A 20,502-nucleotide genomic window follows, 5' to 3' on the forward strand; every position below is an offset into this window, starting at 1 on the left:
TCCCACTTGTCCTTAGGGACAAGTGTGCATTTCCTAATTCCTTTGTCGCTCGATGCTTGCTCTTGAACATAAGGTAAGAGTTGTCATCCTTATTATGTCCAGAGGTGTTCCTCGGTTTCAGAGTTCAACTGATCAAATAAACAGATAATCATAGCCTATGATTCATCCGAGCACGGCCATGCATTTCACAGTTTCTAGCTCTCCGAGTGGCCTTGTACAACTTTTAAGCATCTCATCCCGATTTATGGGAGGACAATCCCAATCTTGCGATCTTGAGATTAGACTTCGTTTGATAGGTGATTACCTGAGCGTTGCCTTTATAGCCTCCTTTTACGGTGCGACGGTTGGTCAACGTCAAAGCAACCAGTTCTCAAACAAGTAATCTCAAATCACTCAGGTATTGAGGATTTAGTGTCTAATAATTTAATGAAATTTACTTATGACAGACTTTCATCTCTTACAGTAAAGTTTCATAGGTCTTGTCCGATACTAGTCTTCCCAAAGTAAGTATCTATGCAAATGATTATGACATTGCCATGTCCACATAGTTCAAGAAACAGAACTACTAGTCATCTTGCATTCTAGTCGTCTAACGTTTTCTATGCGTCCAATTTTATAGAAAACTCCGACTAGGGACCATTTTCAACCTTTGACATTCAAGTTCACTTGATAGACATTTCTTAGTCACAGGACTGGTCCTGACAGTCTATCTTGAATATATCGTCAAATTGAAGGGACTCATCATTTAATAAACCACAAATTAAATGGAAAAATGAATTATTTTCATTTATTGTGAATGATTAACCAATAATGTTTTACAAAGATTTAAACTCTAAAACTTCAAAACATTAAATAGAGACATCAAAGCCATTCTCCAATATGCTTGATTCCCATAGCTGCAGTGTGCGAGTTGTGCTTCGCCTGCGGCAGAGGTTTAGTCAATGGATCTGATATGTTGTCATCAGTTCCAATTTTGCTTATCTCGACTTCTTTTCTTTCAACGAACTCTCGTAGAAGGTGAAATCTACGAAGTACATGCTTGACTCTCTGGTGGTGTCTAGGCTCTTTTGCCTGTGCAATAGCTCCGTTATTGTCACAATACAGGGCTATTGGTCCTTTAATGGAGGGGACTACACCAAGTTCACCTATGAACTTCCTTAGCCATATAGCTTCCTTTGCTGCTTCATGTGCAGCAATGTACTCCGCTTCAGTTGTAGAATCCGCAATGGTGCTTTGCTTAGCACTTTTCCAGCTTACTGCTCCTCCGTTGAGGCAGAAGACAAACCCAGACTGTGATCTGAAATCATCTTTGTCGGTTTGGAAACTTGCGTCCGTATAGCCTTTAACAATTAATTCATCATCTCCACCATAGACCAGGAAGTCATCTTTGTGCCTTTTCAGGTACTTCAGAATGTTCTTGGCAGCAGTCCAATGCGCCTCTCCTGGGTCTGACTGGTATCTCCTCGTAGCACTGAGTGCGTACGCAACATCCGGGCGTGTACATATCATAGCATACATTATTGAACCAATCAATGATGCATATGGAATCCCATTCATTCATCTACGCTCATCAAGTGTTTTTGGGCACTGAGTCTTGCTTAGAGTCATTCCATGAGACATGGGTAGGTAGCCTCGCTTAGAGTCCGCCATCTTGAACCTATCAAGCACCTTATTGATATAAGTGCTTTGACTAAGTCCAATCATCCTTTTAGATCTATCTCTGTAAATCTTGATGCCCAATATGTACTGTGCTTCTCCTAGATCCTTCATCGAAAAACATTTCCCAAGCCAAATCTTGACAGAGTTCAACATAGGAATGTCATTTCCGATAAGTAATATGTCGTCGACATATAATACTAGGAAAGCAATTTTGCTCCCACTGACCTTGTTGTATACACAAGATTCGTCTGCGTTCTTGATGAAGCCAAAGTCACTGACTGCTTCATCAAAACGTATATTCCAGCTCCTGGATGCCTGCTTCAATCCGTAGATTGATTTCTTTAGCTTGCATACCTTTTTAGCATTCTTTGGATCCTCAAAACCTTCAGGCTGTGTCATAAACACAGTTTCTGTTAAAACGCCGTTTAAGAAAGCAGTTTTGACATCCATCTGCCATATTTCGTAATCGTAATATGCAGCGATTGCTAACATTATCCGAATAGATTTTAGCATTGCAACTGGTGAAAAGGTTTCATCATAGTCCACACCGTGGACTTGCCTGTAACCTTTTGCAACCAATCTAGCTTTGAAAACTTCAAGTTTCCCATCCTTGTCCTTTTTCAGTTTGAAAACCCATTTGCTTCCAATGGCTTGGTAGCCATCTGGCAAATCGACCAAATCCCATACTTGGTTTTCAGACATGGAGTCTAATTCAGATTGCATGGCTTCTTGCCATTGCTTGGAGCTAGGGCTCGTCATAGCTTGTTTGTAAGTCGCAAGTTCATCACTTTCAAGTAATAGAACATAGCTCTCGTTCGTCAAAATACCTAAGTACCTTTCCGGTTGAGATCTATATCTTTGCGATCTACGCGGGGTAATATTTCTAGATTGACCATGATTCTCACCAGATTCTTCTAAAGATCTCTGAGTTTCATCCTGAATGTCATCTTGAGCATTCTCTAGAGTTTGTTGTTCGATTCGAATTTCTTCGAGGTCTACTTTTCTCCCACTTGTCATTTTGGAAATGTGATCTTTCTCCAAAAAGACACCATCTCGAGCAACAAACACCTTGTTCTCAGATGTATTGTAGAAGTAATACCCCTTTGTTTCCTTTGGATAGCCCACAAGGATACATTTGTCAGATTTTGGATGAAGTTTGTCTGAAATTAATCGTTTGACGTATACTTCACATCCCCAAATCTTAAGAAAAGACACATTTGGAGGCTTTCCAAACCATAATTCGTATGGAGTCTTTTCGACAGCTTTAGACGGAGCTCTATTTATAGTGAGTGCAGCTGTATTTAGTGCATGTCCCCAAAATTCTAATGGAAGTTCGGCCTGACCCATCATTGACCTGACCATGTCTAGCAAGGTTCTGTTCCTCCGTTCCGACACACCGTTCCATTGTGGTGTTCCAGGAGGAGTCAATTCTGATAGAATTCCACATTCTTTCAGATGGTCATCAAATTCATAGCTCAGATATTCACCGCCTCTATCAGACCGCAGTGCCTTAATCTTCTTGCCTAATTGATTCTCTACTTCACTCTGAAATTCCTTGAATTTGTCAAAGGATTCAGAATTATGCTTCATTAGGTAGACATAACCATACCTATTGAAGTCATCAGTGAAAGTGATAAAGTAGCTGAAACCACCTCTAGCATTTATACTCATTGGTCCACATACATCTGTATGGATTAAACCCAATAGTTCATTTGCTCTTTCTCCAACTTTAGAGAAAGGTTGCTTTGTCATTTTGCCAAGTAAACATGATTCGCATTTACCATAATCCTCTAAGTCAAATGGTTCTAGAATTCCTTCCTTTTGAAGTCTTTCTAAGCGTTTCAAGTTTATAAGGCCTAATCGACAATGCACAGATAGGTGAGATCTGAATCATCCTTTTTGGCCTTTTTGGTATTTATGTTATATACTTGTTTGTCGTGATCTAATAAATAAAGTCCATTGACTAATCTAGCAGATCCATAAAACATCTCTTTAAAATAAAACGAACAACTATTGTCTTTTATTAAAAAGGAAAATCCCTTAGCATCTAAGCAAGAAACTGAAATGATGTTTTTAGTAAGACTTGGAACATGGAAACAATCTTCCAGTTCCAAAACTAGCCCGGAGGGCAACGACAAATAGTAAGTTCCTACAGCTAATGCAGCAATCCGTGCTCCATTTCCCACTCGTAGGTCGACTTCACCCTTGCTTAACTTTCTACTTCTTCTTAGTCCCTGTGGATTGGAACATAAGTGTGAGCCACAACCTGTATCTAATACCCAAGAAGTTGAATTAGCAAGTATACAGTCTATAACGAAAATACCTGAAGATGGAACGACTGTTCCGTTCTTCTGATCTTCCTTTAGCTTCAAGCAATCTCTCTTCCAATGCCCCTTCTTCTTGCAGTAGAAGCATTCGGATTCAGAAGTGGGTTGACTGACCTTCCTCTTTACAGATTTGGCGCCAGTTTGCTTAGTTGGGCTGGCCTTGTTGCCACCTTTCTTAGCATTCCTCTTCTTTCCAGATTTCTTGAACTTGCCCCCACGCACCATAAGCACATCCTGCTTATCACTTTTGAGCGTCTTTTCAGCGGTCTTCAGCATACCGTGAAGCTCAGTGAGCGTTTTGTCCAGACTATTCATACTGTAGTTCAGTTTGAACTGATCATACCCGCTATGAAGAGAATGGAGGATGGTGTCTATAGCCATTTCCTGAGAAAATTGCTGATCCAGCCGACTCATATTCTCAATGAGTCCAATCATTTTGAGAACATGTGGACTTACGGGCTCGCCTTTCTTAAGCTTGGTCTCAAGAATTTGCCTATGAGTCTCGAATCTTTCGACTCGAGCCAGATCTTGGAACATGTTCTTCAACTCACTGATGATTGTGAAAGCATCTGAGTTGATGAACGTTTTCTGCAGATCCGCACTCATGGTGGCGAGCATTAGACATTTCACATCCTTGTTGGCATCAATCCAACGATTGAGGGCTGCCTGAGTGACCCCGTCGCCTGCGGCTTCGGGCATCGCCTCATCTAGGACATACTCCTTTTCTTCCTGCATAAGAACTATTTGCAAGTTCCTTTGCCAGTCAAGGAAGTTTTTCCCGTTCAACTTCTCCTTTTCGAGAATTGATCGAATGTTGAATGAATTGTTGTTTGCCATATTAAAAACTACAATTGAAAAGAATAAACAAATAAATAACCATTCACAGTTTCTCTTAATAAACTTAAATTCTAGCATACATGCATAATTCAATGTTTATTAAGCATTTTATTCAAGTTATGTGTTCCGACAGGTGTGAATAAAATGATTCCAAGATCCTAAAATCATTGAAGAACTAAGCACAGTTTGTCGACTTAATCCTAGAACATCTTAGGTAAGCAAAAGCCTTTTGCTAATAGTCTAGAAACTATTCTTGGTTGATAGGTACGTCTAAGAACTTATTAGGTAAACCTATCGATTTTGCCACGACATAAAAGGACTCCTTACTTATATCGTTGAGTTTCACCAAAACTAACATGTACTCACAATTATTTGTGTACCTTGCCCCTTTAGGACCAATAAGTAACACCTCGCTGAGCGAAAACTATTACTAGATTGATGTAAAGGATATCCAAGCAAGTGTATATTTTGGCATGGCACCTTATAACTCAATTTTTAAGTTTGGAACTTAAGGCTCTTACTATGTTGGTTAGATTTTAAGTGAACTAAAATCCTTAATCATGCAACATAATCAAGCTTTTGATCTCATGCATTTTAAGACATATTTAAAAGCAATAAATAACTTAAAACATGCATAAGATAAATGTGATCTAGTATGGCCCGACTTCATCTTGAAGCTTTGACTTCAAAGTCCGTCTTGAAAATCTCCGTGGGAGGCACCATTTTCTTCAAATAGGATAAGCTATAACTAATTACAACTATTTGATGGTACGCAGACCATATTTGAATTGAAAAACAACTTTGGTACTTTAGACCAATTACATTCAAATTAATGGTACGCAGACCATATTTTCTATCCTATATGGGCCATACTAGTCACTTCATAACCTGCAAAACAGTACATATACAATATATACCATTCACCCATTCATTATCATGAATGGCCCACATAGCTGGTTAGTAAAACACATTATGCATCACGTAAACATTTGCAGCAATTAATCAAGGGCACCAATAATCTACCAATTATTCAGTCCTTATTAATTCTAATCAAGTTGTTTTAACCTTAAGGATTTGTAGACCTAATCAAGAGTTTATGACTAAAAGGGCTCCCACTTAAACCAATAAATTCATATGCTTTACTAATTTTAAACATAAAAATGTATTTCTAGTCTAACCGGAAACCTACAAATTTAATTAAAATTTAAAGCTCATATAAATTTATAATTGAATCCAAAAGTTTAATTTAATTTCAGTCGTATTTAAATTAATTCATGATTTTAATTTTAGTAAAATAATTAGAATAAATAAAATTTATTATAATTACAATATTCAAAATCAAAATCCAAGAAAATAATTTAAATTATTAATTTTAAAATTAATTAAAATTACGTAAACTGAAAAATTTCAAATTAAACATTCAAAACGATCTAATCGCAACGCAAACACCCTACGCATCGCACGCCCATGGGCCGCACGCACACAGCCATCGCTGGCCATGTGCGCGCAGCCCATGCGCTCGTCGCATAGCTGCTGCATCTCCATCGCAAGCCATCGCACGCTGTGGTGGTTGCTGTGCGCGCGCCAGCGCTCGACGCACGCGAGCCATCGCTCGCTGTGCGCGCTCGCCAGCGCACGTTGCGCGCGCTCCATCGCTTGCTGTGCGCGCGAGCCATCGCTCGCTGTGCGCGAGCAATTGCGCGCGTTTCAACGCTGGGCGCAGCGCTCATGGCACGCGAGCTTGCGCTCGCTGCGCGCGAGGCTGCGCGCTCTTGCGCGAGGCAGTGCGCGTCGTGGCGCAGCTCGCTTGCTGCCCACACGCGACTGTCTTGGCTTGCCTTTCGCCCATGCCCATTTGTTCATAGCTCGTGGCCCACGACACAAGGCAGGGCTGCTGCCTTGTGCTCGTGCACCATGCCCTTGCTCATTGCATTCGTGCCGCACGGGCGACGAGCTCCCTTGCTCGTCGTCGCATGCCCGCACTATACAACACCCCTTAAGGGTAACACGAAGCGTCCATTGCTTTGTGCGTGCAAGTTATATGGACGAATCGCATAAAAATTAAAATTTATATTTAAAATTAATGACAAATTAATAAATAATATTAATTTCATAATTTTAGGGCGAAAAATCGAAAATTTATTATTCAATTGATTTCCGATTGTCATGGATTCAAGTCTAGGTCATAAAAATTTAAAATTTATCATAAATTTACAATTTTTATGGTGGTTTTTAATCATAGGTTTCTAATTAAATTATAATTAATTATGAAAATCAAATTAATTCTAAATTATTCTAATTTTCAACAAATTAATCATAATTACAAATTAGATTGCATAATTAACAAGGCTAGACATTCAAACTTGTTAAACATATACAGTAGGTCAATCAAAAATTCAAGATTTATCAACAAGAATCGCAAATATTTAATTTAACATCTTAAATTTACGAAATTTTGCATTCGAAAAACTAAAACCTTCGAAAAGTCATAGTTAGGCTTCGAATTTGAGAATTCTGGGTTCGGCAGAAAAACACTATTTTTGTCAAAACTTTAGAATGCCTTTTACATGCGGAATTGACACAAAAATCACTCGATTTGGATGAGTAACGAAGAAACTGCCGAAAAACTGCGTACGTATAATTAAATAAACGCAATTTGCAATTAATTAACAATTACGAAAATTAATCACCCCTTTTAATTCTTGCAAATTTGTAATATTTAACCATGTTCATGCAATTTAGATTATGAAAATAATAAGGGGCTCGTGATACCACTGTTAGGTTATGATACATATGACAATACATAAATCATGCGGAAACAACCATTAAGCCAGGAATACATATTATTTACACATAATCATATAGCATAATTTAGATGCATACTCTTTGTTGCGTGCCTTCCCTAGCTGCGCCCGAACCGAACAAGAACAAGTCTTTAGGACTCCAAGTGTCGTCCCTCCGTAGATAGTCCACAGCACGTCCGGATCCGCCTTAAGATTGACCAACTAGAATCGCCCTTAAGGTACTAGAATTTTCGGCACTCTTAGGTAAGAAATATGACAGAATTTTTCTCTCAAAACTCACTTTGAATACTTGAATTAATCTCTCAAAATATGTGACCCTAGGCACGTATTTATAGAGTTATGGAAAGGGAATTGGAATCCTAGTAGGATACGAATTAATTAAACTTAGAATCCTACAAGAACTCTAATTAATTAATTTATCCTTTTAGGAATAGGAATTTAATCATATACTAATTCTAATAGTTTTAGGAATCGTGCATGAACACAAACTCACACACACACGGCAGCCACGATGGGCCGCCCATGCGTGTGCGTGCGAGCAGCAGCCCACGCAGCGAGGCCCATGGCCTTAGGCGCGCGCTGGGCCTGCCTTGCGGTGGGCCTGGGCGCTGCCTTTGGCTGGGCGCGCGTTTGGCTTGCTGGGCGATGGCCCGACTTCGTGCTGGGCCTTCGTCCGGCAGGCCTCGTCCGATGCTAATTCGTACGATACGCTTCCGATTAAATTCCCGGTTCCGGAATTCATTTCCGATACGAACAATATTTAATATTTCCGATTCCGGAATCAATTTCCGTTTCGAACAAATATTTAATATTTCCGTTTCCGGAATTATTTTCCGATTCCGATAATATTTCCGATTCTGACAATATTTCCGTTTCCGGCAATATTTCCGATTCTGGTAATATTTCCATTTCCGATAATATTTTCCGATACGTACCATGTTTCCGTTTCCGGCAACATCTACGACTTGGATAATATTTATATTTCCGATACGATCCATATTTCCGTTTCCGGCAATATCATCGTTTCCGGAGTATTCATTTCTTGCCTGTGACGATCTCAGCTCCCACTGAAACCAAGATCCGTCGATTCCGAATATCCATAGATGGAGTATCTAATGCCATTAAATACTTGATCCGTTTACGTACTATTTGTGTGACCCTACGGGTTCAGTCAAGAGTAAGCTGTGGATTAATATCATTAATTCCACTTGAACTGAAGCGGCCTCTAGCTAGGCATTCAGCTCACTTGATCTCACTGAATTATTAACTTGTTAATTAATACTGAACCGCATTTATTAGACTTAACATAGAATGCATAGTTGGACCAAGGACATTATTTCCTTCATAACGAACCTAGAGTTCGTAACGGGCCCAGACGCATTCCGTCATAAAATTGATACGCGCTAAAAGACTCGAATTAATCTCAAACTCTACGGATTTTAGGAATCCGAATCTGACTAAACAAAACTGCCCAGACCCTATTTTCAACGCCTGGCTCTAGGCGCCGAAATCTTCGGCGCCCAGGCCTGGGCGCTGAAAATACCTGGGTACGTCTCTTTTCCTAATTCTTTGTGGATTAGAACTCTGCAATTCTATCTTTCCACGAACTCTTCCCTATAAATAGGCCCCTAGTTTCGACGTAAAACAACAACACATAACTATATTCTGAGTATTGACTCTAAACCCCTTAGCCTAAGCCTCTCGCTGCGAAACTGTTCACGCGTTCTGTCGCAATCGATCCATAAATCGAACAGAACGTATCCTGTCCCATAATTGAGATTCGTTAAATAAAAAGGAGAAATAGCAAAGTCAAAGTGGTTAGTTTTCTGAGAACCGTGACGCACCTCTCAAGGGTGCGTCGTAATGTGTCCCTTTTCGATGATTTAACTGCTTTCCTCGCCCTTTTTATGAACTGTTAAACTAACCCAATCTGATTGTTCTATCACGCCTAACAAATATGATATTTTTGGGAAATCGGATTATCATGCTAGGTCCCTTAATGCTATTTAAATCAGATAATCACGATCGAATTAGTATTATATGTTGCATATTGTTAAAATCAACTCAGAATAGTTTAATAGTTAACGCATGTCCCTTCAATTATTTATGCTGAGCTAGTAAGGATATCCTGCCTCTGGAGTTATCGACGAGCGAATTAGTCCTCTCGGTAGTTACAGTCCCCCGAACCCTCAATCTCTACCTTGCGGGTGTATATTGAGAGATCCCCACACCAGGGATCACAAGGGAACCTACGGCCGTCGTGGTCAAACATAATTGAACTCCCTTTATGTCACGATAACCGGGTTTTGTCAGTTTTTCTCATTATCGTTAAAAACTGAATGGCGACTCCTATATTACTAGTCAATTGGGTGTATACTCACAGGAAATCCAATTACACTTGATTGAATAAAAAGAATCGTCACACCCACGAGGGATAAGGTCACGCATTAGCCTCGCGCTTTTTCGACCCCCTCACACCAGGCAGTAGCACGACGAGAAGCGAGGAGAGCCAAGCGACAGGTCTTGCTGAACATGCCCTCGACTGACGAGGACAATGCGAGGCCCGAGCAAGATCTCTCCACAATGTCAGGAACGCACCTGATGACAAGGTGGAGAGAGAGCACGTGGGACACGGAGCAGAGAGCTGCACAGCAGCCGGAATGGTTTGCAACACCGTCTCCAACACCGCAAGCTCTCCAAAGCGGGGCAAGTGATCGCACTCGGATCCGAAGCTCGGTCCATAGCAGACTGCGACCTTCAGTTCATGATAGGCTGGGTAGCCCCTGTGAGTCCAGTAGACAACCCGAAGGCAACGGCCAGTCGAGAAGGAGAAGGAGAAGTGACCGAACTCCTAGCCCCCTACACGCCCCCGAGCAATCCCTTAGAGGAAACTCGAAGAGCGAAGGTATCAGGGCGAGGCTAGGAAAAAGGATCATGGCTCCAGCATCGTCCCCATTCTCGGATGACATTGTCATGGAAACAATCCCCAAAGTGAGGCTGCCAGCACACTTGACATACAGTGGGATCACGGATCCGAGGGACCACGTCATCTCCTATGAACAAAAGATGTTTCTGAGTCCCTACTCCGAGGCCTGTTGGTGTAAATACTTCCCAACCACGCTGACAGGAGTTGCGGGAGAATGGTTCAGATCGCTGCCGAAGGGATCGATCAAAAGCTGGAAGAAGCTGAAGAAGAGGTTCTGTGTGCAGTTCGTGAGCAACAATCGCCCAGAACGAACTACTGCCGAGCTAACTTCTATACAGCAAGAAAGGGACGAGAGCCTGCGAGACTTCATGGCCAGATTCATGAAGGAATCCACCAACATTCCGAACCTGCAACCAGACGTGGCAATCTTCGCCTTGAAGCACGCGCTACGGGAGGGAAAATTCCGAGACAAACTGACAATGAAAAACCCCTCCAGGATAGCGGACGTGCTCCAAATGGCAGATGCGTTCATCAGAACAGAAGAGTTCAACAAGGCCGCAGCAAGGCTAAGAGGATCCTTAGATCTGAAAGATAACAAAACAAATCAGATTAAGCCCGAGGGCAACTCGAGGAAAGGGAAAGAGAAGGTGGGTGCGAGAGAAGCGAGCCCAAAGAAAGATGGGAAAAAGGGTGAATTTCAACCCAAATACACTAACTACACTCCACTCGCCATACCCCGAAGAGAAATTTTCAATCTCCACAAGGACGATGAAAAGTGGAAGCTACCAGACAAGCTCAGATCCAACCCCCTCCGTAGGAACAAGAACAAGCGGTGTGAGTTCCACGATGACTTCGGCCATACCACCGAAGAATGCAACTCGCTGAAGGACAACATCGAGGACCTCATCCGTCGAGGCTACCTAAAGCAATACTTGCTCGACCGTAGAACGGAGAGGGAAGAAAAAGAGAAAGAAACGTCTGGAAAGCTACAAGAGCAAGCCCAGAGAAGAGTCCATGAGACCGAGGGGCAAAAGAAGAAACCAATTCTCGTGGTGTTCGGAGGACAAAGGTCCGGCCACGCCAGCAAGAAACACTTAAGAGCTCTCTCCCACCGAGTCAACTTCAGCAGTGTTGGGGAGAACCAACCTACCCCCCGAACATGACGACCCGTTGGTGATCGAAATGGATCTCAACAACCACAATGTCCACAGAGTACTAGTTGATGGAGGAAGCGCCGTCAATATCATCTTCAGGAACTGTTTCGAGCAGCTCATCCTCGAGGAGGGAGAAGAGTCACTGACCAAGATCAGCTACCCATTGATCGGATTCAACGGATCCGCAGCTATTCCCCGAGGAAAGATCACCCTACCCGTCACGATCGGCCAAGGCCTGGCGGCGAGAAACGTCCGAGAAGAATTCCTGGTGATGGACTGCGACTCAGTGTATAACGTCATCATGGGACGAACCATGATCCACAAAATACAAGCGGTCTCATCCACATACTATCAGATGATGATGTACGTCTCGGATGGAGGCTTCGCCGAGCGGATAAAAGGCGACCAAGAGGTGGCAAGATCAACCTGTCACACGGCCATCCGAAAGCCGAAGCTAAGAGACAGTCCTGAAGACGAAGATGAGAAGGGCCCTCCCCCAAGTGGAGAAAAAGAGGCTAAGAGGAGAAAGGCAGAGCCGAGCAGTCTGGTAAAGCCCTGACAGGCTAAAGTCGTATCACCTAATAAAAAATAACCTAAGGTCCACTAGCTAGGTAGCAAGGGAAGTCAGGATCGAATCCACAGGGAAACAAGCGTTCTTTCTACTATCAATTAATTAATCTAGACTATTGTGAACAAGAGTTGGTTGGTGGTTTGTGTGCTAAGACTACGAACGATAATTAAACAAGAATGAATCAATATATTAAGGAATCTAGGGCATAGGTCCGCCAACAAATAATAATCCAGGACGTTGAACAATCACGATAATCAACAAAGTAATTAATTAGACTAGCATGCTCTCTCAAGTCGATACTAATCATAGACTTAGAATTAACGGGCTCTCGCTACGTATTAACTCTAATTCCACCTATTGACACAAGCCTAAACATCAAATTGCATCTCTCGAATCTTAATTTGATATTGCATAACTATCACAATTAAACCTGCGCAAATCTAATTGTATAGTGAAATAAACCAATCAATAGGAATCAATTACAATGCCAACAATCATAATCATTCAATCATCCCTTCATATTATTCATGGATCCCCAACCCTAGAAATTAAACTACTCAAGCATGTTGACAATAAACAAAGCAATAATCATAATTGAAAGCATTATTAAAGCAAGACAAAGAATTAAAATAAGAAACAATACCTATTTGAAGAACAAAGGGAAGTGAAAGCTTGAATTTTTATTGAGAATTAAACTAAGTGTTTTTGCATAAATTAGAGAGAAAACTAGGCTAAGGGAAATAATACTAAGGTTCAATACTAGAAAATAATGTGTCCTCTAAAAATAATTAAAGCTTGTTTATATAGTTTGCCAAAATAAAGCCTAAAAAAAACGGAAAGTAAATGCGCGAAAACTACTGGAGGTTGGCGTCGCCCGATCGGGCGACGCTTCGCCCGATCGGGCGATCCACTCGATAGTCGGCCCGATCGGGCCAAAATCCGCCAGATCGGGCGGATTGCAAACTCTACACATAAGCTCCAGGATGACCGCCCGATCCGGATCGGGCGAGCTGCGCCCGATCGGGCGCGCATTGATGAGTCAAATTTGCTTCAATTCCGCCCGATGGTTGCATTTCGCCCTCAGCTCCCAAGGCGATTTGCAATCTTCAATATAACTGGCCCATATCACTGAGTCTAACTCTCGGGGCTCAACCATAAGCATCCAAGGCTCCCGAAAGTCGACGATGGAGGTCCCAAACTTCCTCGGGCTCTTATAGTGGCCTAGATCAACATGAAACGGGTCTAAAAAGACCAATTTCTCATAATCAAACCTGAAACTCAAGGCACACTCAATAACACACATTAGTACTAAAAACGGCTCCTAAGAGCACGTTTGACACATAAAAAGTACTAAGGGACGGGGGTGAAACACTATATAAAACGCACATATCAAACCTCCCCAAGCTAGATCCTTGCTTGTCCCTAAGCAAGGAAATCATCGATGAACACAAGACCAACTTCACCCCCAACATATTTCAAAATGAAAACATAATCCAAGGTAAAATTCAACAAGCATGCATCAATGTCAACCAATCAAATCCATTCAATCGCTAATCCTTCTTAACAATCGTCACGCAAAGCGAACCAAAAATGCACATTGGAATTCAAGACTAGTGCTCACACACTCGTCACTCATTTATGTGGCGGATAAAAGATGTACACGTTCGCTCCCCTCCCAACATATAAGTGAACAATGCCCTCCCAAACTCACACACTCGTGTGTCTAGAAAAACATACACTCAACCTAGTAGTCGACTCGGAATGTGTCATGTCATAACTTGCATTGATAAACAACTACTTTCACATTAATACAACTCTATGCACAAAGGTCGGAAGGTATTTCAAGCTTGTAATGATAGGCTTAGGTAAGGGTGTGGTAAATTTGGGTAAAATGTGAGCTTAAAGCCTTAACTTTGGGGAGCATAAATCCTAGCAAATCCATGATCAATCACAAATGATGACCACAACTCTCCCACTCAACACATGAATAAAACAACAAACAAACCACACTATACTTTCTTGCCTTGATTTCACAATTATAACCAATCACTCATGAAGATAAGAAATTGTAATACCGGAGTGACAAAAGCTTGAATTATTTTGAGAATAACGATTTTTTTTTTTTTTTTTTTTGCTCAATCTCTTTTTTTTTCTTTTGGAACCTTCACTTTTTTTTTTATTCTCCTCACCTCATTCATTTTTCAACTCATATTTTTTTCAACAACAATCATGATAAGAAGAACTTCCATTTTCAATACTCAATATGCTCAAAATGTACCACACTACAACTCCCTCACCTCACTACTATTAGCTCCCCCAAGCTAGGCTTGGGACTAGTAACCAATGGGGCTTTCATGGGCTTGTAATATGGTTAGTCACCGAATAAAGGGCACAAGCACAACATGGGTAGAAAAAGAGGGAACAAATATATCTAAATTCATCTGAAGGCTACCTAAATAGAAAAATGTCTTCGTCCTCCACAATGTGCATGTATATGAGTCATAAAACACTACTAATAGTTGAAAACCAATACTCAAAATCAATGACACACCAGGAAGCTATCACACATCCTAACCAAGTCAACTAGTCAAGCACCAAGTCCACAAGTAGTTAGTCGGAGTTGACTCATGTTAAGGCATCAAAGCAATCGAATATCAAATCATGGCTAACACATCTACATTGCCCATCATCAAATACCAAGGATCAAAACAATTTCCGCTCAAGGGTCACAGGGAAGCATGATATTGTATTCATCGGAACGTATTTTTGTATTTTTTTTTTCAAAGCAATAAACTACTCTACAAAGCATTAAACACATCGAAGAAACACACCAAAATAAAGAAATGCGAAAAGAAAAGAAAAACATACCTACAATGTACAAGTAATGTGAAACCCCCTCAAACCAAATCAGACAATGTCCTCATTGGCTCAAGGGGTATCGAACCAACTCGATCCTCATCATCATCAGTGACGGCCATGGCCGCCATCATCATCATCATCATCACCATCATCTCTGCCACCATGCCCGCTAGGACCCGCTCCCCACCCTCCATACTGGGTAGGTGTGAAGGTGCCCATAGAACCCGGAGCTCCATATCCCTCCGCGGGATAGGTATACCAGGTAGGGTGCTCATAATCTGGGGCAATGTAGCCTTGCCTGGCATACTGATCATAGAATGGGAACATGGTCCTCTGGTGATCGGCTGCGAACTCCTGGAAATCGAGCTCAAGTCTGCTCAACCGCTCATTATTGGACCCCTGCTCCTCATCTACTACCGGGCCACCCTGGGGCCTCCCCGCGTCTCGACGCCCCCTCCTAAAGTAGGTGCGAGGCTCTGGCTGGTACTGGTGGGGCTCTGGCTGTGAGTCAGGCTGAGGCTGGGGGTCAGGCTGAGGCTTTTGCCCAAATCCAACATATAAGTAATGAGCCTGACCGGGTCTGAAACTAGTGCGGCCCTGAGGGTCAGGCAAGGTGAAAAGCATGTTTCCCTCAAACATCCAATACATGGCTCCCGGCCTAAACAACCCATGCTCCCCCTGTAGCCGACGGAGTCCAGCATAGTAAGCCAAGTCAAGCAGGTTGCTACCCAGAACTGGAGTCTGGTTAGCCTCAGTAAAGTTGGCCGTGGCCATGGCTATGTGGGTGATCAACCCACCAATGGTAATGTGAGTAGTATGGGTGGAAGTGGCTATGGAATAGAATTGGGAGGCCATATGATGTGCAAGGTTCATTTTGTAGCCATCCTCCCCTTCTAAAACGTAGCCACCTAGAATCTCAAGCTCCGTACTCCTAATATTTTGGGTCTCATCCCTACCAAAGATCGTAAATCCCAGAAACCTATAGAAGACAATAGGGACCGGGTGTTGTATCTTGGAAGCATGCAAATGTTGCATACTCCCGGGATTGGCATTACCCGTAAGCTTTCCCCACATGGTGCAGTTATTATGGGTTTCCTTAGGTTTCCTACTATAGGTGGTAGACAATCCCAAAATCCTACCAAAATCAGCTAAACTCATGGTGTAACTTCGGTTCATCACACGAAATTGAACCGACGACACGGTTCGATAACCATCTCTACGCACATTGAAACTACTCAAAAATTCCAGAGTTAACCGTCTAAATGTGAGACGGAGCATGCTATACATGTTTCTCATTCCAACACCAACAAAGACACGCTTGACATCACTTTCAATACCCATTTCATGTAAAGATTTTTGGCATATAAAGCGAGTAGGGATTACCTCCCTCAATTTGAGGTGGATGAAACGTGCTCGTTGCTCCTTCGTAACAAAAATGACATCCGGAAAATCCGTGTCGGGCTCGAATTGCGGCGGCGGAGGTGGTGGTGTCGGTTCCCGAGCTCGGCTCGTCGAAGCTTCATGCTGATTTCTTGGTACCCTTGTGCATTTCCTTTGTGGTCGGTTTGCCATTGATGAAAATCTGATTTTTTGAGGTTTTTGAGCTTTTTGGGTGAATTTGGGGATTTTGTGGGGATTGAAGGAAACTAAAATTGGTTTGGTATAGGTTGTAGAGGATGGTGAGGGGATGATTTTGGTGAAAAAATTGTTGAATTTGGTGGAGATTTGAGGGAGATATGGTGGTTGGAAGTTTTTGGAGGTTGGGGTTTAATGGAGGAAGTGAGAGAAAGTTAGGTTGAAGATGAAGAGGAAGTGAAGAAAGAAAGAGGAATCCGTGTATTTGTCGCTGAAATCGCGTTTCGCCCGATCGGGCAACATTTCGCCCAATCGGGCGGTTTGCGACCCTTTTCTTCTAATCCGTGCGCGCCCGATCGGGCGCACCTCGCCCGATCCGGATCGGGCGATTTGCGAATGCCTCTTTTCTTGAATTTTTCTTGCCCAGAATTCTTCCTTGACTTTTTCAGGAACTTTTCCGCCCAATCGGGCAAAATAATTTCGCCCGATCGGGCAAACCACTCGCCTTCAGCGCCCGATCGGGCAGACCATCGCCCGACTCGGGCATTCCACTCGCCAGACCGCCCGATCGGGCATGCTGCGCCCGATCGGGCACAGAGAAGCTGCATTAAATTCATCCGTGCGCGCCCGATCGGGCGCCCCTCGCCCGATTCGGATCGGGCGGTTTGCAGCATGCTTGGCCTTGTACGTAATTTCACTTTCTTGAACTTTGAGCTTTAGGCCTGCACATTATTAAACACCCAAACAGCGTAATGCCCTCTTCTCGCCTCACTAACACCAAAAACAATACTTAAACACACTTAGGTATGGGAAATACTAACTAAACACACAAAAATAGAATCAAAAATCAAACTTATACTACTAAAGCGATAAAATACGGGTTGCCTCCCGCAAAGCGCTGGTTTATTTCTAGGTCCCGCTCGACCTTGTTACCTCAGATATGATGTCTATGAGGTGGAGGGGCTGAGGTAATGTACCTCAATAACTCCTACAGTAGCCCCATCATGGTACAACTTCAGACGTTGCCCGTTGACCTTAAATCGCTCACCATTATCATTCGCTACTTTAATAGATCCAAACTTGCTAACCGTGGTCATGGTGAACGGCCCAGACCACCTAGACTTGAGTTTTCCAGGGAATAACTTAAGGCTAGAGTTGAATAGTAGGACCTTGTCGCCCACCGCGAACTCTCTATGCAAAATGTGATTATCGTGCCACTTCTTGGTCTTTTCCTTATAAATCCGGGCGCTATCGTAAGCTTGCAGTCGGAATTCATCGAGCTCACTCAATTGAAGTAACCGCTTCTCACCGGCTAACTTGGCATCCATGTTGAGTTGTTTGATTGCCCAATAAGCCTTGTACTCCATCTCTACTGGTAAGTGACACGCCTTGCCATACACCAACCGATACGGGGAAGTACCAATGGGTGTCTTAAAGGCGGTTCTGTATGCCCATAGAGTATCATCCAACTTATCGCTCCAATCCTTCCTAGACTTTGCCACCACTTTCTCAAGTATAGATTTGATCTCTCGGTTAGAGACCTCAACTTTCCCACTTGTCCGAGGGTGATAGGCTAGCCCAGTGCGATGATAAACCCCATACTTGCGCAGGAGCGCATCCAGATGCTTTTCATGGAAGTGTGACCCTCCATCACTAATCAAAGAGCGCGGAACCCCGAATCTCGGAAAGATGATTTTCTTGAACAGAGAAATGACTGTCTTTGCATCGTTGGTAGGTGAGGCAACGGCTTCCACCCACTTTGACACATAATCTACAGCAACAAGGATATACAAGTTACCCTTGGACGATGGGAATGGTCCCATGTAATCAATTCCCCACACATCGAAAATTTCAACCTCAAGGATCCCGTTCTGTGGCATCTCATACCTCCTCGAAATAGTGCCGGCCCTCTGGCACGCATCACAAGCCATAATGAAAGCCTGTGCATCCTTGAACATAGTAGGCCAGTAAAAACCACATTGTGACAGCTTAGCGTTTGTTTTAGACGGTCCATGGTGACCACCATAAGGTGAAGAATGACACCTACTGATAACACCTTGAACTTCCCATTCTGGAATACAACGCTTGTACAACCCTTCAGCAGTCTCACGAAACAAATAAGGGTCGTCCCAAGAGTAAAACCGGACATCATGTAGGAATTTCTTCTTCTGTTGATATGTAAGATCGGCCGGAACAATTCCCCCCACAATGTAGTTAGCAAAATCTGCGAACCATGGTGACTGACTGGCAAGTGCAAGTAAATGATCATCCGGAAATGAATCATCAATCGGTGTAGATCCCTTACCGTCGTCATACCTCAATCTAGACAAGTGATCTGCAACCACATTCTCAGCCCCTTTCTTGTCGCGGATCTCTAGATCAAACTCCTGTAGCAGTAGTATCCATCGAATAAGCCTAGGCTTGGCTTCCTTCTTAGAGAGCAGATACTTAAGGGCCGCATGGTCAGTATAGACTATCACCTTGGATCCAATCAGATAGGTGCGGAATTTATCCAAGGCATAGACTATGGCTAGAAGCTCCTTCTCAGTAGTAGCATAATTAACTTGAGCTTCATCTAAGGTCTTACTTGCATAATAGATGGCATGTAAAACCTTCTCCTTTCTCTGACCCAAAACTGCCCCAACTGCATAATCACTTGCATCACACATTATCTCGAACGGAAGATCCCATTCAGGAGAACGAATGATGGGAGCCGAAATCAGTGCCTGTTTAATCCTGTCAAAGGCCTCAAGACAAGCATCAATAAACATAAACGGGGCATCCTTGAGGAGGAGCTGGGTAAGTGGTTTAACAATTTTAGAAAAATCCTTGATAAAGCGGCGATAAAATCCCGCATGACCAAGAAAACTTCTAACACCCTTCACATTAACTGGAGGGGGCAATTGTTCAATCACTTGGACCTTAGCTTGATCCACCTGAATGCCCTTATCAGATATCAAATGTCCCAAGACCACCCCTTCAGTAACCATGAAATGCCACTTTTCCCAGTTCAAGACTAAATTACACTCTTCACATCTTTTCAAGACTTTAGTCAGATTTAGCAAGCAAGAATCAAAAGAAGTACCATAGACACTAAAATCGTCCATAAACACTTCCATGATAGACTCAATAAAGTCAGAAAAGATACTCATCATGCAACGTTGAAAAGTAGCGGGTGCATTACACAGACCAAAAGGCATCCTACGATATGCAAAGGTCCCATAGGGACAGGTGAAGGTGGTCTTTTCCTGGTCGTCTGGATGTATGGGAATTTGAAAGAAACCAGAATAACCATCAAGATAACAGAAAAACTTATGACAGGCTAGCCTTTCTAACATTTGATCAATGAAGGGAAGGGGAAAATGGTCCTTTTTAGTAGCAACATTAAGACGCCTATAATCAATGCACATGCGCCAACCTGTGACTACCCTAGTTGGTATCAACTCATTTTTTTCATTTCTCACCACAGCTGTCCCCCCTTTCTTAGGCACTACCTGAACAGGACTCACCCACTTAGAATCAGACACAGCATATACAATACCCGCATCAAGCAATTTCATAACTTCAGCTTTTACAACATCTTGCATGACAGGGTTCAAACGACGCTGGGGTTGGATGCATGGTTTATGATTTTCATCTAGATGTATCCTATGCATACAAAAGTCAGGGCTAATACCCTTTAAATCATCAATACTGTACCCAATGGCCTTTTTGTGCCTTTTCAACACCACAAGAAGTTGGGATAACTGGTCTGCGTCAAGTGCAGTACTGACGATCACAGGGCAAAGTT

Source organism: Spinacia oleracea, chromosome 1 (genome assembly GCF_020520425.1).
Source record: "Spinacia oleracea cultivar Varoflay chromosome 1, BTI_SOV_V1, whole genome shotgun sequence".
In the NCBI taxonomy this organism is placed as follows: Eukaryota; Viridiplantae; Streptophyta; class Magnoliopsida; order Caryophyllales; family Amaranthaceae; genus Spinacia; species Spinacia oleracea.